General features: G+C 38.2%; 1 protein-coding gene and 1 long non-coding RNA gene across 2 annotated transcripts in view; one reads left to right on the top strand and one right to left on the bottom strand.

Moving 5' to 3' along the window:
- Nucleotides 1-25,512, top strand: part of unc5a (unc-5 netrin receptor A) — a 627,961-nt gene that overhangs the window by 277,548 nt on the left and 324,901 nt on the right. The window lies entirely within an intron of this gene.
- Nucleotides 21,160-24,726, bottom strand: LOC122556685 (uncharacterized). The gene is made up of 3 exons (XR_006313609.2): nucleotides 24,493-24,726; nucleotides 24,136-24,360; nucleotides 21,160-21,403 (listed from the first exon to the last, which is right to left on the bottom strand). It is a non-coding gene; the product is annotated as an uncharacterized LOC122556685 (long non-coding RNA).

Below are 25,512 nucleotides of genomic sequence, written 5' to 3'. Positions count from 1 at the left end.
TTCTGTGTGGCAATTACCAGGCAATTCTGGGAATTCTATATGATTGTGATGTGCAACTCCAGTCAGTGCTCTGTATGACTACTCCTGGAAATATAGAAGCTGCATCAGAGAAATGAAAGACTGTCAATGTCAAATTATGTAATATACAAAACGTTCAAAGTTATCTATTTGATTAAACTAGTCTGAGCTGATAATTATGTTCTTCAAAAGTCTCCTGTCTTATTCCTTGTTATCACTAGCCATTCTGATCTAGTTTCCTTTTCAAAGCATCTGTAATCTGTGATTCAAGCATTTTCTGTGCTAGTGAAGTCTGCGTCCAAACAACTTCCTGGTAAGCAAACTTCTCCTCCTTTTCATATTGGATTATAAGTAATTATCATGCATTCATTGTTGCTAAATTGTGAGAAAATCCAAAGTGTAAGAGTTCTGTCTATGTCTGAGCCATTCATAATTTTAAATCCTGTCCATTAGGCCACATCAAATCTTTTCAAAGAATAAAACCTCAATTGGTTCAATATTTTCTGTAATCTCTCAGTTCTAAGTGTCCTTTATTGTTTTCTTGCAATTTCTCCAGTCTACTATTTCCTGCTTCATGGTGTAGGAACCAGAACACATTATTGTGTGCAACCTGACAAGATTGTTAAAAAAGAATTAACATCACTTCACTACTTCTGAATTCTATATCAATAGACCTAACTCCCAGTGCTTCTTTACCATTTTTTGCTCATCCACAATGCTGCTTTTCATGATTTGTTTACCTACATACCCAGATCCCTTTGCACTTCTTCTCCAGCATTCACTTTCTTATTTTCTAAGATGTATTAGAGTGCATCACCCAGCATTTGTGTAGGCATTCATTTGTAATTGAACTGCCCAGTGTGTACATTTCATAATATGCTGCATACCTATCAGTATTAGTGCATTGCAGTTTGGAACGATATGCAAATTTAACTTGAGAGTTATTTGCTCATATGTTCAAATCATTTAAACCTGCAAACTTGGTGTTGGTAGGCTAGCCAAACGAAGGGAGAAGTCAAGCAAAATAAAGCTGATGCTGGAGATCTCCAATAAAGTGGAAAATAACAAAGAAACTCCATGGGCTTAACTGCATTTGTGGAGAGTGAAACAGCTAACATCAGTGTCTGATATCAGTTTTCTTTGGAGCTTGGAGAGAGTTGACAAAGTGATGGGTTGTATACTGCAGAAAAATGTGGGAGGAGTAAATGGAACATAGAAGATGATAATGGAAACTACATCTGCAGGAAGTATCTTTGGTTGAGAATCCTACCAGATCACGTGGACCTGTATAAGAAGGACGGGCTGCATCTGAATTGGAAGGGGACCAATACCCTGGCAGGGAAATATGCTAGAGCTAATCAGAAGGCTTTAAAGTCATTACAGACAATAAGGAATTATAATAGCCAGTGGGGTTGTGATCAATGGCAGTTTCAGGAAGGTGAAGAAACTGCATGTACAGTCAGGTAGATGGGTTACTGCTAAGAAAAGTAGGCAGGAAGTGCAGGAGTCTCCCCTGGCTATCCCCATCTCAAACAAGTATGTTGTTTTGGATAATGTAGAAGTTGATGGTCTCTCAGTGGACTATAGCACTGACAGCCTGGTGTCTGGTACAGTGACTACTTCTATTGTAAATTGAGTTTTGTCAGGTTCCAATTGCTCGATTGTAATAGGGGACTATCCAGTCAGGAGCACAGAAAGCTGTCGGCAAGACATTAGAATGGTGTATTTTCTCCCTGGTGCCAGGGTCAAGGATATCTTTGAGCAGGTGCTGAATTTTCTGAAAGGGGAGAGTGAGCAGCTGAAGGTCATCGTGCACACTGGTATGAATGACATAGCGAGAGAAAGAGATGAGATTCTGCAGAGAAACTAAAGAAAATTAGTCAGGAGGTTAAAAAGTAGATCATGAGGGTAATAATACCTGGATTACTCCCAGTGCCTTGTGCCAGTGAGAGCAGAAATAAGAGAATAGAGCAAATGAATGTGTGTAGCTAAGAAGCTAGTGTAAGGGGCAATGATTCACACTTTTGGACCATTGGGGTAGAAGTGACCTGTATAAGGAGGACAGGTTACACCAGAATTGGAAGAGGGCAAATATCCTGGTGGGGAGATTTGCTAATGCTGCTTGGGAGGCTTTAAACTAGTGGGAGATGGGGGAATCCAAAGAAGTAACAGAAAAGAGAAAATGTTGAGGCTGGTACAGTAGATGAGGGGAGCTAGTTGCAATAGTCAGGGCAGGCATGAGCATGGTAGAAAATGAAGTCAAACTGATAAATTAAACTATTTATTTAAATGCAAGAGGACTGACACTTAAGGCAAATGACCTTAGGGCATAGTTGGGAACATGGGACTGGAATATCATAGCTATTACATAAACATGGTTCAGGGACGGGCAGCACTGATAGCTTAATGTTCCAGGGTATAGATGTCAGTGGAAGGGGGATGTCGTTGGGGCAAGGGGGACAAGGGAGGAAGGAGAGTGGTGTTTTTGGTTAAGGATAACATTATGGTTGTACTTAAGGAGGATATTCCTGCAAGAACATCCAGTGAAGTTAAATGTGGGTAGAACTGAGGGATTAGAAAGGGATGATCACCTTATTGAGATTATGCTGTAGGTCCCATAACAATCAGTAGGAAATTTAAAAACAAATACAAGGAGATCTCAGTTATCTCTAAGAATAATAGGGTGCTAATAGTAAGTGACTTTAACTTTCCAAACATGGACTGGGACTGCCATAGTGTTAAGGACATTAATGGAGAGGAATTTAAATGTGTACAAGAAAGCTTTCCTACTCAATATGTGGATGTGCCTATTAGAGAAGGAACAAAATTTGATCTTCTATTGGAAAATATGGCAGGGTAAGTGACTGACTTGTCAATGGGGAAGCACTTTGGGGCAAGTGATCATAGTTCTATTAGTTTTAAAATAGTGATGGAAAAGACAGACCTGATCTAAAAGTTCAAATTCAATATTGGCAGTATTAGGCTGAAACTTTCAAAAGTTAATTGGAGGAGGCTGTTTGCAGGTAAAGGGACAGTTGGAAAGCAGGAGGCCTTCAAAAATGAGATAACGGGAGTTCAGAGACAGTATGCTCTGTTAGTCTGTAGGGCAGACTAATAGATATAGGGAATGCTAGATGACTAGAGAAATTGTGGCTGTTGTCACGAGAAAGGAAGAGGCATATATCAGGTGTACACAGCTGGGATCAAGTGAATCCCTAGAAGAACACAAGGACAGTAGGAGTACAGTGAAGATAGAAATTAGGAGTTCAAAAAGATGACACCGATAGCTTTAACAAATAGGGTTAGGAAGAATCAAAAGGAAGAATAGAAGCATGGATAATTTTCTAAATGGGAAGAAAATTCAGAAACCTGAAGAACAAAGAGATTTGGGAGTTCTCGTCCAGCATTCTCTCAAAGTAAACTTGCAGATGGAGTCAGTAGTTAGAAAGGCAAATGCAATTGTTATGAAGTTGAAGAAGTGTACTGTACTTTTGAGAGAATGAAAGTTGTTTTGCACTGAGAGCTTGCAGGCACCTGTCATGTGATTGACTAGCAGTCACTTAGTGTACTGGAAAATTTAATATATGTAACATTTGGCTGTGAAAAAAAACCTGAGTTTTGGTGGTTCTGGCAATAATTCGAATTGAACCAATCGGTTTAAATTATGCCGCAGGATACTAAAAACCAATCAATTTTGAATTTATTGTTTTGCCAACATTGAACCAATGAGACAATCCGATACTGGGGGTATAAAACAGCAGACGTTTTGACAATTAGACAGTGAGACAAATTGCCATTGCCTGAGTAACTGCCAGCAACACACAGTCTATCAAAGGTACTTTTTTCATATGAAATATCTTTGCAGCAAAAGACCAAAGATGAACCAGGGAAATCTTCACCCAGAGTGAGAGAGACACTGATGGCAGCAGCTGTGCAGTTTTGAAATTAAGTTGATGTAAATTTAATATGGGCTTTTATTGGAATAGTATATTGTTGTAGAGTTGGAGGCAGATAACAAACATTTAAGAGAAAGTAGGCTTAAAGTTGTAAATAGTTGTTGTTTAATGTTCATTTTTCGAGTTAAAGAATAAATTGATATTTATTCTTTATCTGTCACTCATATTTTAACAGATTATGGGGTGAAGTGAGATTTTCTTGGTGTTTTGGTTTAATTAGCAGAAGAGTTCACCACTGTGTCGTAACATAATGATGGCATTTATTCTGAGGGGACTGGAATATAAAAGCACAGGTGTACTTCTGAAGCTCTATTAGGCTCTAATCAGACTATGTTTGGTGTATTGTGTGCAGTTGTTGGCCCCATATCTCAGGAAGGATATATTGGCTTTGGTATTCAGAGGAGGTTCACAAGAATAGTCCCAGGAATGAAAAACCTGATATATCAGGAATGTTTGAAGACTCTGGGTCTATACTCAATGGAGTTTAGAAGGATGAGGGTGGATCTAATTGAAACATATTAGAGTATTGAATGGCATGGAAAGAGTGGATGTTGGGAAGATGTCACCATTGGTAGGAGAGACTAGGACCTGAGGGTACAGACTTAGAGTAAAGGGAAGACCTTTTAGAATGGAGATAAGGAGAAATGTCTTCATCCAGAGTGTGGTGAATCTGTGGAATTCATTGCCACAGAAGGCTGTGGAGACCATGTCATGGAGTATATTTATGACAGAGATAGGTTTTTGGGTAACAAGAGTTATGGAGAGAAAGTGGGAGAATGTGATTGAGAAACATATCAGCCATGAGTCAGTATTTACTTTTGAGAAGAATATGAAAGCTAGGGAATTTTAGGAAATAAATAGTAATGTCTTGAAAAGTATCCATTTATTAGAAGAGGTGTAAGAAGTTTTAAAATGAGTAGATGTCAATAAATGCCTGAAACCTGGTCAGGTGTTTCCCAGAACTTTGTTGGATGAGGGGGAAGATATTGTTGGACCCCCTTGCTGAGATATTTGTATCATTGACAGCCACAAGTGAGGTGCCAGAAGATTGGAGGTTGTCAAATGTGGTTCCATTATTTAAGAAAAGCTGTGAGGAACAGCCATGGAACTATAGACTGATAAGCCTGACATCAGTGGTGGATAAATTGGTGGAAGGGATGCTGAGAGAGAGGATTTGCATGGACTTGGAAAGACAAGGACTGATTAGAGATAGTCAGCATAGCTTTGTGCTTGGGAAATCATGTTTCACTAACTTGATTAAGATCTTTGAAGAGGTGACAAAGAAGATTGAAGACAGAGCAATGGATGTTGTCTACTTGGACTTGAGCAAGGCGTTAAACAAGGTTCTGCATGGTAGACAGGTTTGTAAGGTTAGGTTGCATGCAAACCAGGGGGAGCTAGCCATTTGAATACAAAATTAGCTTAAAGGTAGGAGACAGAATATGGTGTTATGGAATTGGTTTTTGAACGGAAGGCCTGTGACCAGCGATGTGCTACAAGGTTTGGTGCTGGATCCACTGCTTGTCGTCATTTGTATAAATGATTTGGATGTGAATATAAGAGATATGTTGAGTAAATTTGCAGATGACACCAAAATTGGTGATACAGTGGATGGTGAAGAAGATTATCTCAGTACAATGGGGCCTGGATCAGATGGTCCAATGGGCCATGGACTGGCAGATGGAGTTTAATTTAGATAAAAGTGATGTGTTGCATTTTGGTAAGGCAAATCAGAGCATGGCTTATACAGTTAATAGTAGGGCCTTGGGGATGCAGGTGCACAGTTCCTTGAATGTGGATTTGCAGGTAGACAGGATAGCGAAGAAGATGATGTTGGTATGCTTGCCTTTATTGGTCAGTGCATTGAGGATAGGAATTGGGAGGTCATGGTGCGGCTGTATAGGGCATTGGTGAGGCATTTAATTCTGGTCTCCCTGCTGTAGGAAAGATGTTAAATTTGAAAGGGTGCAGAAAACATTTACAAGGATGTTGCCGGGGTTGGAGGGATAAGCTATAGGGAGAGGCTGAATAGGCTGGGGCTATTTTCCCAGGAGCTTTGGAGGCTCAGGGGTGACCTTATAGAGGTTTATAAAATCATGAGGGGCATGAGTAGGATGAATATCCAAGCTCATTTTTTTTCTCATAGTAGGGAAGTCCAAAACTAGAGGGTGAAGGTTTAAGATGAGAGGGGAAATATTTAAAAGGAACCCGAGAAGCAACTTTTGCACACAGAGGGTGGTGCGGGTATGGAATGAGCTGGCAGAGGAGGTAGTGGAGGTGGATAAAATTACAACATTTAAAGGGTATCTGGATGGGTACAAGAATAGGAAGGGTTCAGAGGGATATGGGCTAAATGCTTGCAAAAGGGACTAGATTTATTTAGGATATCTGGTCAGTGCAGAAAACTGTAGGGTCTGTTTTTGTGCTGCATAACTCTTGACTATCAAAGGAAGGTTAGAAGGTGAGAGAGATTAGTGATCAAATGTTCACAGAACCAAAGGCAAAGGGTGTAATAATAGTAGAATAATAGAGAGAGAGAGATAGAATATGTGTTACAGCAAAATTGAAAAACAAAACATGAAAAACTGATATTGTGGGAGGTCGGGTAAGGGGAAGTTTAATCCAAAAGCAGGAGTAGCATGGTCTGAAGTTGTTGAGCTAATTTTGAGTCCAGAATGCAGTGAAGCGCCTAAACGGAAAATGAGGTGCTGGTCCTCCAACATGTGTTGGGTTTTACTGAAACATTACTGCAAACCTATGACAGAAATTTGAGTGTGATGGCATGTTCATGTGATAAAATGGCAAATGATTGGAAATTCAGTGTCATACTTGTAGATTGAGCAGAGGTGTTCTACAAAGCAATCACTCAGTCTGTCTTTGGTTTCCTGAACAGAGAAGTGACTGCATTGTGAGCTCCAAATACAGTAAAGTAAATTGAAAGCAGCAAGAGCCACTGTTTGTTTGAACTGGAAACAGAGTTTGGGGCTGAAGGGGAATGAGGAGGAGAAAGGATAACCAATGCACTTATTTATTATAGGGAAGGGCTTGTAGTTGGGAGTCATTGTGGAGTAGATCAAAATAAGGTGGAGGAAGCTATTCCTTTGGCAAACAGGCAAGGGAGGGAACGGAAGATGTTTTTGGTTGTAGAATTGTGCTGGAAATGGCAGAAATGATGGAAGATGATCCTTTGAATATGATGGCTGGTGTGGTACAAAGTAAGGGCAACAGAAACTCTATCATGATTCTGGGAGATGGATAAAGGCAAAGTGCAGGAAATGGATTGAAAGCATTGCCCATGACACTAGTGAGGAACTTCATTTAGAACCGAAGAGTGAAAAAGGATAAAATTCCAGTGACTATAATAAGGGCAAGATTAATATTAACCTTCACGTTCTCTTTTAATGTAAGAGGTTAATTAAAAACAGCAATATAGATTTACAAAAGCTAAGTGAAATCAAATAATCATGAGAAATTTTGCAGAATTGAGTGTTTTCATGAAAAGTATATGATATGTAAATTTTTAAAATATGTATTTAACTTGCTGCTTATGCTAAAATTAAGATGCACAGCATTTAGAGCAGTGTGAATAAGATTTATGGATCCCTTTTTGAACCTGAAGAATTTGAATATGATATACCACAATATCAAAATCAGAGCTGTGTTGATAATAAAATGGGTTGTCATCTTCAATCTGTACCTAAAGGTAGAGTTGATTCATTACATCACTGCTTTCACTAGAGGCATGGCAAGGAAGTGGATCCTTAGTTGGCATGGGATCAAACTCTGAGCTATTGATACCTCCTTAATAAGATTAACTCCCCCACGGAGTGCAACTTGCTGTGACAACATGTACTTTTACATGCATGCTGTAATCTAGCACTAAGAAGGTGGAATAGTGAAGGCTCCAATCTTTTTCCATCACATGTCTGACTAGGAATCTCATCTGATCCTTCCGCCTCCATTGCTCTATGTTAGAACGATTTACAAGTTTTTCGTTCACCTATTTGGCAGTGCAATAGATGTACCTTCCCTGGCCATCAGGTCCTACAATGAGACTTGTTCTCAAAGCACCTAGCCCAGAGGCAGGGATGCGACCCATTATATCACAAGATCTCATGTTAATTTATTCAAACAGGTATAGAGAGAACAATATTATAATTTGCAGACAACACTAAAAAAGCATCCTTTTTATCAGTGAATAAGTTAGTATGTGACCTTAGGATGCCACTAAAATTTGGATTTTCGTACGAGGAGAAACTTATCCCTCAACTTCGTTACATGCTCCCCCCAGAACATTCCAGCACACTAATTCAGTGTGTACTTAACTTTCTTAAATGTAGTTCACTATATCTCCATTTTACAATTGCAATTATGTAGTTGATAAAATGTTTGTTTTCTGATGGTGTCTTTAAGGTAAAATGACTGGGAGGCCATTTGACCTTTTTCTGCCTGGGAGCAAGCATGAACCATTGGATTGAGAGTTCAAAGGAGACCCAAATTGTTTTACTCGGAAAATATTGCAAAGTGCTTACATTTTCAGAAAATGGCAGTAGCCTCTGTGCTCCCAGTGGATACACTGGATCTTCAAATTCCGTGAAAAGTATTCAAGGTGTAGTAAACAATTATATCTTGCATTATTTATTTCTTTCCAAGTTGGCTTCTCAGGGATTGCCCGTCAGTATTTCAAACTTGATGCAAGGTTTACCTGATTTTAAATTGCCCAATATATTATTTTCTGATCCCAGCTGATGGTAGTAATGGATATATCAGATCCCAGAGTGAATTGGAACTGGATTCTGAACAGAACTTTGAAGAAAAAAACCTAATGGCCCTGATTTGTTTTCTCTAAGTCATAAAACTTCTGTATAAACAGTACTTCAATTAACACTACACAAAGTATCCTGCTAGTCAGTTAACTGATGTTACATAGATGTTTGGAGATAATTTATTTAGTGCACTATTGTAAGTGACTTTCTGATGTCTTTTAACAAAGTAAATCTTGACAGAAGTGAAGGCTTTTGTTATCTGTACTTTTATACCTGCCAAATTCTCACGTAATTATTTCTTATACTTTTCTATCACGATAGGTTTGAAAGAGCAAAAACAGAAATGGCTGGAAAAGCTCAGCAGAAATGGTAGTATCTGTGGAGAGAAATCAGAGTTAATGTTTCAAGTTTGGTGACTCTTCCTCAGAACATTTGAGGCAGAGTCAACGGACCTGAAACATTAACTCTGATTTGTCTCTACAGATGCTACCAGACCTGCTGAGCTTTTCCAGCAATTTCTGTTTTTGTTTCTGATTTACAACATCCACAGGTCTTTCAGTTTTTATTTAGGCTTAGGATGGTTTTCCAACATGCCAATGAAAACCTCAAATTCCAGGTTCTGGGAAAGACAGAGCAGCATCAGGCAGCACTGTATTGTGTTTATTGTTTAGGATTGCAGGTGAGAAATTGTACTTGGAATGGAAAGATCAAATTGAAGAATTAAAACAAGTCTGAAAGATTTGCCTAGCTCTAGGTAGAGGAAGAAGTCTTCAGGAAAACTCAGACTGTGAAAAAGCACTTTTGGAGTCAAATGTTTCCAGAATGAGAAAGGAAATGATTGAAAACACATCATGGAGAGCTAAGACACATTTTGAAGTGAAATTGAATGCCAACTTAAAGGATTGTGTCATATATATACACCTGTGAAGTATGACGTTGTGGTTGTGTTACAAGTTTTATGACTTAAAGTAAATGTTGCTTTCAAAAAGAAGTTTAATGAATCGGGCTTTTTGTCTAATGTTAAAAAATTTGTTCAAAAGTGAAATCTCCTCAACTGGGATTTCCCTTTGGTTGGAAAGTAAGTGATGGGGTTCCGCCATAAAAACTGACGTGAGAGAGCCCACCACATCATCTAGCACCTAGGCAACTGGCTGCCAGTGGTCCTTCTTTCATGAAGCAGAAATAATTGTAATTCAGGCACGATAAGGCCCTTAAGTAGCCACTCATTGACCATTTAAAGGTCTCATTAGTCGCAGGTTGGAATGTTTCATATTTTTCTTTTCCACCCAGAACTTGATAAGAGCAATGTCAGGAGGGTGGCAGATCTCTAGCCCAACACTGTTCCACCTCATCAAATTGTCTTCCACTTCCAGGCCTGCAGCAGCATTTGAATTTCTTTCCAAAAAAGATGAGCTATATGTAATGGCTTTTAAGAAATCCAAGTTGCAATGCACTAGAAATGGAGTTAACTTGCTTTTATAAAGAATAATACTGTGTTTGTCCCAACAACTTTTACAAGAATAATTATTTAGTATTAAGTCCTTTATTGGTCAGAGTATTGAGTACAGGAGTTGGGAAGTCATGTTGCATCTGTACAGGACATTGGTTAGGCCACTGTTGGAATATTGCATGCAATTCTGGTCTCCTTCCTATCGGAAAGATGTTGTGAAACTTGAAAGGATTCAGAAAATATTTAGAAGGATGTTGCCAGGGTTGGAGGATTTGAGCTATAGGGAGAGGCTGAACAGGCTGGGGCTGTTTTCCCTGGAGCGTTGGAGGCTGAGGGGTGACTTTATAGAGGTTTACAAAATTGAGGGGCATAGATAGGGTAAATAGACAAAATCTTTTCCCTGGGGTTGGGGTGTCCAGAAACAGAGGGCGGAGGTTTAGTGTGAGAAGGGAAAGATATAAGAGTGACCAAAGAGGTAATTTTTTCACGCTGAGGGTGGTATGTGAATGGAATGAGCTACCAGAGGATGTGGTGGAGGCTGGTACAATTGCAACATTTAAGAGGCATTTGGAAAGATATATGAATAGGAAGGGTTTGGAGGGATATGGCTGGATGCTGGCAAGTGGGACTAGATTGGGTTGGGATATCTGGTCGGCATGAACAGGTTGGACCGAAGAATCTGTTTCCATGCTGTACATCTCTATGACTCTGTAAATAATTACATTAGGCAACTGTCCTGTTACTGCAATAACCTTTTCTTTATTGTCTAGTATTTGTAATCTTAGGTTAAGGCATTTGTATATCGCTGATGGTAACAATTCAGATGCACTGTCAAATTCCAAACAGTGTTCAATCTAATTTTGTGAAATGTTGATAAATTAATCTGTGTAAAAGTCTTCAGCTCTACAACTTTTTATTGGAAATGTGAAGTGAATGGTATATTCTAAATTACTAATAAATTTAAATTCTGAATTTTTTTCTACTTGAATAGTTTTATGCCTATGATTAAACCTCTGAATTTACTTCTGGAAGGCTCCACTGCAATTATTGTGCAAATATTCAGAAGTAAGTTTAATTTATTGCCTGTGAATTGTGAACATTGATCTAGAATAGTGCTGATTCAACTGTATTGATTATTCAACATTTAATAGGTCACTCATGAGAATGTTTACATAACACGCCGCCCCTTTTTTAATTCACCAGTAACCATTACATGTGTGATAATTGAGTTTCACCTTAAAATACCTTCTCATATAATTGCACTTTCATTTATTGTATGTATATATACCTATGTATACTTCATGAACATTACATTGCACTGAAGGCATGTTTCTTCAGTAATATGCAAAACTAGTTAAGAAATTTTTGGGGGTATTTGAGTGCTTACATTTGTGACATGTCACTTATGGTGTCTGTACACATTTGGAATGAATTGTGTTGAATGCCCTGCTGGGATGAATGTGAGTATATTGCACTGAATAACCACTAGAGGTATGCTAAGTGGGCGAATTGGGTACGTAGCCGATTTAGTGGCAGTGGTCCCAATTTGGAATTTAGTGCTCCAGCCAATGCACTTTCTTAATTACACACAGCTGCCTACAACAGGAAGGACCTCCATCATTTAAAGGGAACATCAACTGCTTTCAGATTAGTTGCAAGTTGGTTTCTTCTCTGCTCACAAAGATTCTGTAAATGTTTGGTGCTTTCTGTACTTCTAATTTGCAAACACCTTCAAATAGTTTTTGCGACCAGTAGTAAAGAACTGTTGCTGACTTCAAAACTTGTACATGAACCATGTACATTAAATACCAGTCTTGGATACACTATGATACATACTCCTTGGAAGACAGCATCACTTTGGAAATGAACACAGTTAGCTGGTCAAACTCGTCGAAGAGGAACGAGGAGAAGTGCTTTCAGCAGCAGGTGATAACTGTCGAGCATGTTTGGGAGCTATTCCTCTGCCTGACCCTTAGCAAAAATTTATGTGAGAACCATTTTTACTACAATGGGAAATAACCAAGTAAAAACAATTCTATCTAGCTAAACTATTTTTGAGGAGTCCTGCAGCACTTGGTGCAGCACTCTCTTGCATTAGTCACAGAAAGTTGGTATGCAGGTACAGCATGTAAATAAGACTACTGGTAAGCTATTTATTATTAGAGGAATTGACCATAAAAGGAAGGATATTGTACTCAGTTATACAAGGCATTGGTGAGACCACATCTTAAATACTATGTGCAGTTTTGGTCTCCCTTATTTAAGGAAGAATGTAAATGTTTTGGAGGTGTATTAGATTGATGTATGGAATGAGTGGTTTATTTTATGAGAATAGGCTGGACTTGTTTCTATAAGAGTTTAAAAGAGTGAGACATTATTTGATGTGTGTATAATCCTGAATGGTCTTGACAAAGTGGACAGGATGATTCCCTTGTGAATGAGCCCAGAACTAGGAGACACAGTTTTAAAATTAGAGGTCACCCTTTTAGGACAGGGATGAGGAAAATTGCTTTGGAGGATTCTATGATTTTTGCCTTTTGAGGCAGCGTTCCATTGGAAGCAGGGTCTTTGAATATTTTTAAGGTTGAGGTAGGTTTTTACTGGGGAAGGGAATCAAAAATAATTGGTAGTAGATGATGTAGAACTTTTAACAAAAATAGAAGCAATAATCTTATTGAACTGCAGAGCCAATTAAAGAGGCTGTATGGCATACTCTTCTCCTTGTGTGTTTCTATGCCAAGAAGGAGGATGGAATCACATGACCAACTGTGCACATTCCAGCAGAAGCATGCTGGAAGGAGGATGCATACAGTTATAATCTAAGCTGTTTAATACACCTGTATGAGATTTTCAAATAAACTGAATCCACACTTATTCATTTGTGTTGCTTATCAATAACATGAAATAACAAGAAATGTAACAGTAACAAGCCAGAGAGTCCCAACAACCAAATCCCCTATTCCCTGCCAATAGAGTCATAGAGATGTGCAGCAAGGAAACAGACCCTTCTGTCCAACTCGTGCATGCTGGCCAGATGTCCTAAATTAATCGGGTCCCATTTGCCAGTATTGGGCCAATTTCTCTCTGAACCCTTCCTATTCATATACCCATCCAGATGCCTTTTAAGTATTGTAATTGTACCAGCCTCCTCCACTTCCTCTGGCAGCTCATTCCATACACGCACAACCCTCTGTGTTAAAAAGTTGGCCCTTAGGTCCTTTTTAAATCTTGTCCTTCTCATCTTGAAGCTATGCCCTCTAATTCTAGACTCCCCTTTCCCAGAGAAAACACCTTGTCTACTTACCCTCTCCATGCCTTTTATACACCTCTACAAGGTCATTCCTCAGCCTCCTCTGCTCCAGGAAAAACAACCCAAGCCTATTCAACCTCTCCCTGTAGCTCAAATCCCGCAACCCTGGCAATATGCTTATCAACCTTTTTTTTTCTGAACCCTTTCATGTTTCACAACATCCTTCCGATAGGAAGGAAACCAGAATTTCACACAGTATTCCAAAAGTGGTTTAATCAATGTCCTGTGCAGCTGCAATATGACCTCCCAACTTCTATACTCAATACTCTGACCAATAAATGCAAGCATACCAAATGCCTTCTCAATACTCCTATGCCCTACCATACCTTTGTTACTGATCATCACACAATCTGCTTGACAATATTATATGCAATATGCCATGACTTCATGTATAAATTTGAATTTTTTGTTTTTCAATTTTGCCTATGTATACCATTACTCCATGTCTTATGTAGCTTTGCCTATGCAGTGCTATTCCAGTGGCTGCTGTATCTGGTAGATGTTACTGATTTTCATGAGAGAAGACTATAGATAGTCTTTGCAGATGACCAAGTGCAATACTGGATCTTGAAGGACCAGCTGTGGATTGCTCTAACTTAGCAAGAGTACCAGGTATTTTGAGATGGCTGGCTGACAGGTAACAGTATGGGTATTGGCAGAGTGACGGTGGTAGAAGGATAAATGAATGCAGTTTTCCATCAAAGGACAATGGGGGCTTTGGTTGCTGGTATGACAGATATGTTCTTCACTGCGAATGAAGAGAGGTGCTTTATGTTATTTCTACTCTTCCTGTTCTACCTCCTCCTCATCTTCCTCCTCTTCCTTGCATAAAGCTAGTGGCAAGGACTGTCCCTTTCTAATTTTTTATCCGCTCTTATCAGGTGGGTATTGCTGGCTGGGCCTAGCAATAACACTATTGCCCTATCCCTAAAAAAAAAACCACTGATGTGCTGCCTTCCTGAAGCAATGATGTGGAGGTCCTGGCATTGGACTGGGGTGGGCAAAGCTAAAAATCCTAAGCTAGCTACCACATGAAGGAGCAGCACTCCGAAAGCTTGTCCTTACAAATAAACCTGTTGGACTACAACCTGGTGTTGCGTGATTATTAACTTCTTGAACCAATGCTGTAAGTTGATCCACAATGCTGTAAGTGAGGAGTTCCAGGCAATTCTGATAAGCTTGTACAGCATTAACTAAACTATCGTAAATCTATACATGCACATGCGTACACGCTCTCCTGCTGGGACATTCAGAACAATTCATTGTTTCAACTTATTGCCGATCTGTTCCATCATTTTCATGCTGTGTCACGTATACTGCATTTTCACTCCAGCTTGGATTGTGAGGAGAAATATTAGGTTGAAATATATAAGTATACTATCATCCTCAAAGGATACATTAATGGACATCCCAAAAATGAACAATATTGTTTCATTTTTGGGGATTAGAATATGCTTGTCCCATCTGATTAGCTCTTGTTGCTTCTGATTGTATACCAGCTCATCCTGACAGAGAGGGGGAAGTGAACCAGTGAGTGTGTGCAGTCTGTTTGGTTGATCTGACTGTTGAATTCTATGCAAGAGATGTGGGTAGGGGGCTCAGTATTAAGTATGTGAAGGTGAGTTAAAGTATATGAATGTTGGGATATGAATCCTGATTAGACACACTTGTTACATAAATATTGGGAAAGTGGTGCATGAAAGACAGCGATGAACATTACAAGTGCAGCCTTTTGACGTTTCTTAATACAATAACATCATGTAATGAAGAAAAATAAAATTTGGAGGCTTTCATGTAGCTCCGGGCTAATTCCATCTGGCTCTTTGTAACTGTCCACCTTCATACATATTTGCGCATAATTATACTTGCATCACAAAACAGTTGCATACAATGTCTTGCAATACAAGATTTATTTTAGGGTGTCTCTTCAAGCTAGGTTTTTAATAGAGAATATTTTTGTAATTTTAGTGCTGGAAAAGCAGGCTGACAGCATGCTCTGCATGCCAGAACAAGCAGAACATTTCATCAATCCAAAAAATGTAATTGTTGGTGATATAGTTGAAAAGTTCATGCATGACACACAATTGGGAGGAGAGTACATAGTGAGGATAGCCATAAACTGCATTAGGATATCAATGGACTAATCAGATGGCAGAGCAGTGGCAACTGGAATTCAATCCAGAAAAGCAAGGGATAATGCACTTGGGGAGGTTAGTATGATAAAGAATTACTGTATGAATGGTAGAATCCTGAAAAGTATTGAAGATCAGAAGGACCTTGATATGCATATGCACAGATCCATGAAGGTAGCAGGATAGGTAGGTAAGGCGGTGTATGGAGATAATTACCTTTATTAGCTGAAGCATATAATGTATAACTGGACTGGTCATGATGGACAGAATGACCTCCCTTTGTGCTCTAAATGTCTGAGTAAACTTCAAGGTAGCTAGATACATCTGATAGAAGGTAGTGCAGTTGAATGTGAAGGAATAGTATTGTTAAGTTGCAGAATGTTGGTGAGGAGGAAGAGTGAATATTGGGCCAAAGGAAGACAGGAGGTTGCTACCATGGTGGGCACATGAATGCTGTCAATGATACCATGTAATTTACAAAATTATGGGAAATTGGAAACCACAGGAAAATGTAATATGGTTTAAAGGCTTTCTTTTAGTATTGATGTTCAGTGGCTGCAAGTGCTGACCTTGCTTCACAATGTATCAGTCACTTGTTTTGTATGTCTGTGAACAGCAAATTGGCTTATGCTGTGCATTAACCTTGGAGCAACTGAGAAACAGACAAAAATAGACAGACTGATGAAGGAGGCTTCCTGTCATATACTGCTAGATAGATATGCCAAACTTGCATGCACAACAGGTGATATGGCACTGCTTGTAGGTAGGCTGTCCAGTTGTGTACCACGTGATATTTCTGACATATTTGCTTCAGCTGTGATTGAGACACTTTCAAAACAATCTTCATCATTAATTTACATAGATTTGACAAACTGTACTGGTCCTTGGTGTTCATTGTCAAATAACCCGTTGTTCCCTGAGCTGCAGTGAAAGTTTGTGTTCTGTTAGCTTGATGAATCCCCTCATTAACATTCTTGCTGTTCTGCCAAAGGTTTAGAAATGTTGGTGAAAACAATATTGTGGTTGCATTTGAATGAAGTGAATATTTTCCACGTGTTCTGGTTTAAAATACAAGAGAATCTTCACTCAAAAAGATACAGAGAAAGTGAAAAATCTACTTGGTGCTCGTCATTAATGCATTTTTTTACAGTAAGTTCCATATTCAATGAGGAAGGGCTAAATATTCTATAAGAAAAGACAAATCAATAATCTTGTTGTAAATGAGCCTTGAAGGGATAGTGGTTGTGGTATGGATAATTCTATTTTTGAAATTAATCTACTACTAGGTTCTTCACCTCATTTAATCAACAGCAGATATGAGACATGAGGAGGAATTTGACTACGATGGATTAGAAATATACATTAAAGGGTTTGAGGGTATACACGCAATCACAAATATTTAAAATAAAAAAAATTCCTTTTAGGTTTTTAATTTTAAAAAAGGGAAAGAACAAGACCCATGACTAACAAGGCAAGTGAATGATAATATTATGTCAAAGGAATAGGTTTTCTTTAGAATTTCCAAAGTTATAAGTCTACTGAGTGGGAGAATTTTAGGTATCCTTGGTGCTGCTTCTGAAATAACTTTCTGCACCCTCCATTGAACCAGGATTGATCCTTTGGCATGTTTTTTTTTGGGGGGATTGAACAGAGTATTGATGTCAATACTAAGTGGTACTATAGACATCACATCAGTCCACCCTTCCCAACCCCCAGCGTGGTTTAGATGAGCAATAGAAACAGTTGATGTCAGGCAGAGCAGCACCAGCTGCTGCAGGGTAAACTGGCAGGAGGGCTCTGGGATATCCCTACTCCGTACTCCACAGATAAATGACATCCCTCCTCTGGTGCACCTCTTCCATTTGGATCAAATCCAAAACTGTGTCTCGTCTCTTGCCAGAATGTTGAGCTATCCCAAAGTATGTCAAGAAATGCTAGCCAGTTTATTCCACATCTTCAATGGAAGTGAGTATGAGATGGTATACACTACTTCAGTAGAATTGTGTCTAATCAGTACTTGAATGCTAATACTACAGTTATCTATTTAGTGCCTCTAGGCAAGTTCAAATTATGGTAACATGCAATTAGGACCAAAATTAGTTGCTAAAATCAGGCTTTCAGACATTCTACTGTTATAAACGGTGTACCTATTTAACACGTTTTCAACATTTGACTGGATCCTAATGGAGTTCATCATTTTATTCAGATGTATAAGATATATGAATATCATATAATTTGAGGCTTTAAAAAAAAACTGTAAGCTGCATTGCTAATGGATATGACAGGATTGCTGACAAAGTGATCTCTAAAGATGATTTGGCAGAAAGTGAGAGTTTAGTGGGAGGACAGTAGGTTTGCTTGGGGCCAGCAGACATCTGAACATTTTGAGAACAGTTTAAACCTCCATAGCCCCACAGTATGCAACGTTCCGGTACCTGCCAACCCAATTCTCCCTTCCCTCCACTGTTGCCAATCTGACCAAAATCTGCACCTTAGAGAAGCATGTATTATTTTCTGTTCAACCTCCTATGTGAATTTATGCAAATGCACAGCAGGTCCCACGGAAAGTGGAGAGGCAGGAACTCAAAGCATTGAGTGACCTTGTGCCTGGTTAAATCCAGGCTGTGTCATTGATCACTGACTGGGAACAATCTGTAAACTGGCCTATTTAAAATCATGCTTCATCAGCTACTTGCTGAGGTAGTCAAGTAAATCTATCTCCTTTTGTTTATTTTACATTGATTATCTCTATGATGCATCACAAGTTACTTTTGTTAAACAAGATGTAAAAATAGAATTGAAGCAAGTATCACATTTCCCATCAAATATTATTTAATGAGCGAATATTAAAGCACCACATTGACCGACATTTTAAAGGCTGTTAGATTTATCACTCCTCACGGGCTATATATTGAAGCAAACACATTCAGTAATTCTGAGTGGTCCTTGAGATATACCCTTCATAGTTAGGTCTTCCAAGAATTGCAATAGCATTAAGTTGCATGCAGGTTTCAATGATCGTGTCAATATCATTATCAAAGTTTACACATGGATCCGACAAATTTTTTCTGGAGAATAATATGATATGTTTTTCCCTGCTTAGGCAAGTTTGAACAGAGCAAAACAAAGTGTAAAAATTACGAAATAGTTTGTGTAACGTTCTCTTTAAGTGAATGCAGGAAATTAAAACAATTCAGGGATTTTAATATTGCTAAACATTGTTTGTACTCTTTTATGGAGATCCTGAAATAAAGGAAAGCCGAGCAGATGGTACCATCTCATTACACTCTGATAGCCAGGTACAACATGTAGTCACCCCATATGGTGATTGTGTTTTGGAGTGTTGGAAAACAGATAATTTAATGTTAGAAAATTTCAGAAAAAGCTCTGTGAAATTCCTCACTGATTCAGAATCAAACAAGTTCTAGCTAGCTATGTTGTTTGCCCTGAAAGCTCCAGGAGTTAAACATTAATTGGCTGAACATTATAATAAGCAAACCAGAAGAAAATCATAGGCAGTATTTTTTTTTCCCTTTTTGCTTTGAACACTTCTCATTAGTATCTATAAAAGTATTGAAGATTGGAAAGGATTTTATTTGACTGGGTGGTGATTTTGAAAGTGGTTGGCATGTAATGAAATTCTAGTATAACTTTCAAATTCTGTTAACAACTCCAAGCTATAACCTTCTGTAAGTAGCATTTGGGCAATATCTCATTCATGAGAGCCTTGAATGCCTACGGAGCACTGGGAATGCTGTAACTTCATCCAGAGGCTTAGAAATTTCATGAAGTATTTCTTTCTAGCATTTAATTTGTATCTATTTTATCATCAGTTACGCTTAGATTATAAAATTCTAGAGAATTTATTTGAAATGTGCAGAATTTAATTCCTTTGTTTCTTTTAACAATTTCAATCATATCTCCCAGATATCTATGCTTTTCCGAAGTAAAAAGCTCCAGTCCTCTCATAATACCCAAAGGCTCACTTGCTAAAGTGAACCTCCGTTTATTCTTTTACAGGGTGTGTTTCCCAGTACATTATTTTGCTGCTTATGATATTTTAGTATTCTTTCAGCTATTCTTCACATCATCCAAGACACTATAATATCTAAAATTTCAGGCAATCCTTATCCACACACATTTTCTGAAAAAAGTCATTGCGAAAGCAGGAATTCTTGTGGAAAATGGACACTGGAAATAGATCAGGTTAATAAAATTGGGCAACAGGAATAAAACTGAGAGGATCATCCCCAAAAGTAAAACCCAGCATTTATAGTGTCAAAATTATCCCCCAGTATCTGTATACTTTAGTAAATTATATAATAAGTGATAGGTAATTTTATTGCATTTTTGTTGCTATGACAGACATCATAACAGTTTAAAGGCAAGGCTTTTCCCTAAGTCAGATGTTAATCAAGGATTAACAATTATGAAATGATCACTGTGAGGTATTGAGCAATAATTTAGAACAAGTTATAAGAAATTACCTTCAGTTTGTATTGTCTGGAATATTCCTCAGCATTTCTATCTACTTGATATTTCTATAATTTTGAGTATACTAATATACCAAAATATCATGTTAGCACATAAATAAGTGTCATTCAAATTTCTCTACCTTATTTAAAATAAAATATATGGACTGTAATAGAAAAATGGTGTGGCAGTGTTTTCCCTCTCTGTAAAGATATGTCTTTTAACTTAGCCATTAAACTTTATTGTTTTAAAGATAAACCCTGTTGTTACTAATTTCAATGCATAATGTTGCTGTATCATAGTCCATTATAATCATAAAGATATGTTTGTCACAAGTTTCTCAGTCCTAATGGAAAAAGTATGTTCTCACCTTTCCAGTTTCTTACACCAGTTTCACAACAACCCTGACAAGGTGGTATTAGAAATATGCATTTTCTGTTACTTTTGTGATTTTCCACTTTTGGGAGGCCAAAACAGTGCACATTACTCCAGTTTAGTTTAACCAATGTCTTGTGGAAGTGACATCTAGTTTTTATACTCTTTGCATCCAACTGCAATATGAGGATCCTGTTTGCCTTTTTATGGTTTATCTATCTGCACTGTCATATTAAATGTGTTATGCATCTATATAAAAAAATCCTCTACTTCTATTCTACACAAAATGTTCATGAGAATTTAACTTAAGTATTTTGCACTAAAGGCCATCAAAATGTAAAAGCAGTGCATTTTACCAAGCTTCAACATTTTACTTTGCAATAATCATCAATACTGATAGTATTTCGAAATACTAATGCAAATTCTTGCTGAGTTGTTAAAAAACCATAGATTACTTTAACAGAAATAGTCATATTATTGCATGCTTTTTCTAAACTAGTGTGCTAATAATTTTAAAAACTGGCATCAGTTCCATTTGCAATGCTTACAATTTGAAAATATAAATTGTTTATTTTAATTTTTCAAAGTTTAAAAAAAACATAATTTGTGCATAAATGACATTTTATCAATAATGATTTTGAGCTCCATTGGTTTAATATTCCTCATTGCTGTGCTTAAAAGCAGCTCTCAGTATTACCATCAAAACAATGTTTTCAAGCATACCAAGAGAAATGCTTCTATCATTTTATGTGACTTATCCCTCCCACATTCATATACCCTAGATACTCTATCAGACCATTTGAAAATTCTGTCTGTCATTGTGTCGATTTCACTGGCTACAGAGCATTGACTTTACAGTGATATCATTCTTTTTAAATAAATTGGCATGACGTTTTCATAAATGATTATTCATGTGAAGAATCCTGTAAAATAAGTAAAATGTGAATTATGTAAATTAACATATTTGACTGAATGCAGCTACAAATAAACTAATTATTTTACAATGAACTTGAATGATATCACTTACGGTACAGCTTGCAAAACCAAAGCACTTCATAAATATTTAATTTGGGCTTGTTATGGACCAAAGCAAATTCCCTCAAAATATATTAAAAATATAGTCTAGACACAACTTTATCTAATTTTAAAGCTATGTTTAAGGCATTGCATTCCAGATGCAGTTCGATTTGTCAAACTCCTTGACGTTAAGCAAAGCACATTTTATTTCTATGCTATAGATACAGTCAAAATCAAGACAAAACAAAAATTAAACATAAGAATTAGCTTAACTGGAATTCTATTGAAATGCTCAACAAAATAATATATGTATTAACTACAACTAATTAACTGTTCTAAGATGGTAACATTCCATAAACACACCCTTGGCAAAATTCAGTAAAACAGATTGCTTCACATGCAATGCTCACAGCTGTAAGAGAACCCCAGCTATTAGCTGTAACAAAGGGAGAATAAAAGCTTCCACATTCAGCTTCAAGACCCCAGCAACTGCTGAAATCCAAAACTAAAAATTCTAGTCATGTGGGAGCTTGATCCCACCCATTCAGGCTGCTTCTATTGTTCCAACTTGAAAAGGATCACAAGGTCTCACCAGCAGTTTACTCTGCAGGCTTTGAACAGACTAGTTGCCACCTCTGCCTCAATCTTTCTTTAAACAAAGGATAAAATAACACCTCTTATTACCATAGTATTTGAACTAAAAAAAGAAAAAGTGACCACTTTAGAAATGGAAAGAAAACTGGTCAGATAATAGAATAAACTGTTACTATGCATTTTCTGCATAAAATTCATACATCCCTTCTTGTGAACTTTTTAATGAAGTCAATAAAATTGAAAACATTTTGCAGTTTGTAATTTCAGCATTGTGAATGATAGGTTATTTTAGACCCTGAGTGGTTAACTATAGTTTCTGTACTTTTACTGTTAAAGGGGGGCAATTATAATAAGAACAAATTGATTTTAAGTCTCAAAACATTTTGGAAAAGCAGTTTCTGGATGCTCCTCCAACATTGAAGTCCAAGATATTTTTCGTACGAGCTTCCTGTGAATTCTGCTGGCCACCAGAATAGGCAAAACATTGAAAAATAGCATGGTCCAGAGAGAGCCCCTGAAACAGGTGTGTGTGTGGGTTTAGCTTTTGAGGCTCGATAATTAGAATCTCACATTTCAACTTATTTCTTGGGATTGCCTCAAATTTTGTTTGACCATCTTTATCCATGTTGTGGTTCTGCTCGCTGAGCTGGGAATTTGTGTTGCAGACGTTTCATCCCCTGTCTAGGTGACATCCTCAGTGCTTGGGAGCCTCCTGTGAAGCGCTTCTGTGTTGTTTCCGCCGGCATTTATAATGGTTTGTCTCTGCTGCTTCCGGTTGTCAGTTCCATGCAAGGACTGCACAAAACGCTACATAGGACAAACAGGAAGACAGCTAACGATCCGCATCCATGAACACCAATTAGCCACGAAGCGACACGACCAGCTATCCTTAGTAGCCACACACGCAGATAACAAGCAACATGAGTTTGACTGGGACAACACTACTATTATAGGACAAGCCAAACAGAGAACAGCCAGGGAATTCCTAGAGGCATGGCACTCATCCACAGCTTCTATCAACAAACACATCGACCTGGACCCAATATACCGGCCACTGCAGCGGACAGCTGGAACTGACAACCGGAAGCGGTAGAGACAAACCACGATAAATGTCGGAGGAAACAACACAGAAGCGCTTCACAGGAGGCTCCCAAGCACTGAGGATGTCACCTAGACAGGGGACGAAATGTCTGCAACACAAATTCCCAGCTCGGCGAACAGAACCACAACAACGAGCACCCGAGCTACAAATCTTCTCTCAAACTTTGAACATCTTTCTCCATCTTGATTCAAACCAGCTATCATTCAGTTTAGATTTGGTGTGTAGTTTTGCTACTGGATTCCATTGTTCATCATTTATATAAATGTTAATGAGCTCAATAGTGACTTTACCTATAGCTGGGTGGAAGAATGGGTAAACGTCCGTGGCAGTAAAGGCCTGAAGACTCTTGCTTATCCTGGCACAAGGTAGGCATAAATTGGAATCGGATGAAGTCTGCAGCAACAATTCTTTTCCACTTCTCCTGAGGCAGACTGCCCAGGAGAGATAGGAATGCTGTTCAGAACCTGGCAAAATTATTCCATTGAGCATGCTGCTTGAAAATTTTAGATCTGCAGCTAAAAGGGATTGTAAAGCATTCATTCAACTCCATGAAGGGTCATCAGCCTGGCACACACACACACACACACACACACACACACAGTCCAGTTCTTTCTACACAACTGTCTAATCATCAGATTTTCTGTTCTTAATTAAATTATTTGGTTTGCTGCTAAACAAAAATGACAAAGTACGAATAATTGCCTGTCAGTTTATCAGGATGTACTTGCCCATGCAAGTTTTTCACGTTTTTGACTGATACATGAGATTTGCACCTCACATTCTAGCCATCAACAAAACCATGTACTTCCAACGTCACAAGGTCATCTTCCTCTGTATGTATTTCCTCTCCAGTACTGCTGCCTTACTCATGCTTTTGAAGTGGAATAATAACTTGCTTGACAAAACCTCACATTGAGTAATGGTAATATTTAGCGTCTTTACCTCAACTGCACTTTCAAAGGAACGTGATTCTTTTCTGTGTTATTAGATCATATCCAGTGAATGGTAGTGACGAAGATCCCAAACAACTTTTTGTTCTTATTGCAAGATTATGACTTGGAAAAGACATTTTGAATGCCAAGGCAATTTTTGAGAGGATCTTGACATCTGATAACTTCAAATTAGGGTGTAGGCAGTAGTGTTTCTGATTGCTGACAGGAAAGACAGCTGAGAAAAAGTGAACATATGATTAATCAGAATGGCAGCTGCCAGATTTGAACAAATTAGTACATTCCTGGTGATCCTGAAGGTAACAGGAATTGTGACCTTTTGAAACTGACAGTAATAGGGCTTACTTACCTTTTAGAGCCGAGACTACCAAAATTCTTCCTGTTAGACGTTTTTCTTATGCATGTTACTTGGAAGACAAAAATGACAAAATTCATAATCTGTGTAATTGTTAAGACTTTTGATGAACAACGGAACTTTTAAGGATACTAGCATAACAAGACAGTGACTCAACCCATTTTGCTGCTTGTTTGTTAGTTTCTAGATAAACCTTTGTATCATTTTTACAGCTCACTATACATCAGAATTTCCAGGTTAAATGGGGGAGTTAACTTTGATTCAGCATAGTATGAGAACTTCACTTTCATTGTTTGTCGACTGTTATTTCTAGTTTGTATCAACAGTTACAGAGACCTCCGTCTCTGATGAGAATATGAATGATTGGTCCATTTGTGCCTAAATCAAACAACCATTATATCAGGCTTCCATTGGTTCACACAGTTTGTTTTTGTCTCCAGGACCTTGGACCCTGGACTACATGACTATGAATTTACTTTCTTATATTAGCATTGGAACAGCACAGCAGATTTTTTGCCTGGGATTCTACTACTGAGTTGATACACTTCAGTTTCTGACAATTATTTACATCTTCCCCATAAAATATGTCAGCAGAGTCACCATTAAGCTCACTAACACTTATTTAAATCAGGAACAATGGCATTCAGCTTGAAAAACAGACTAACTAAACTGATTAGGTAAACACAATGACTGCAGATGCTGGAAACCAGATTCTGGATTAGTGGTGCTGGAAGAACACAGCAATTCAGGCAGCATCCAACGAGCAGCGAAATCGACGTTTCTTCATCAGGAATACAGACAGAGAGCCTGAAGCGTGGAGAGATAGCTAGGGGAGGGTGAGGGTGGGGAGAGAGTAGCATAGAGTACAATGGGTGAGTGGGGGAGGAGATGAAGGTGATAGGTCAGGGAGGAGAGGGTGGAGTGGATAGGTGGAAAAGGAGCTAGGCAGGTCGGACAAGTCCGGACAAGTCAAGGTGACAGTGCGGAGCTGGAAGTTTGAAACTAGGATGAGCT

This window comes from Chiloscyllium plagiosum, unplaced genomic scaffold (assembly GCF_037043375.1).
Source record: "Chiloscyllium plagiosum isolate Xiang-an unplaced genomic scaffold, Cpla_swu_hap1 HiC_scaffold_16, whole genome shotgun sequence".
Taxonomy (NCBI): Eukaryota; Metazoa; Chordata; class Chondrichthyes; order Orectolobiformes; family Hemiscylliidae; genus Chiloscyllium; species Chiloscyllium plagiosum.
Note: the sequence above shows the minus strand (reverse complement) of the source record. Positions and strands in the feature narration are given on the sequence as shown.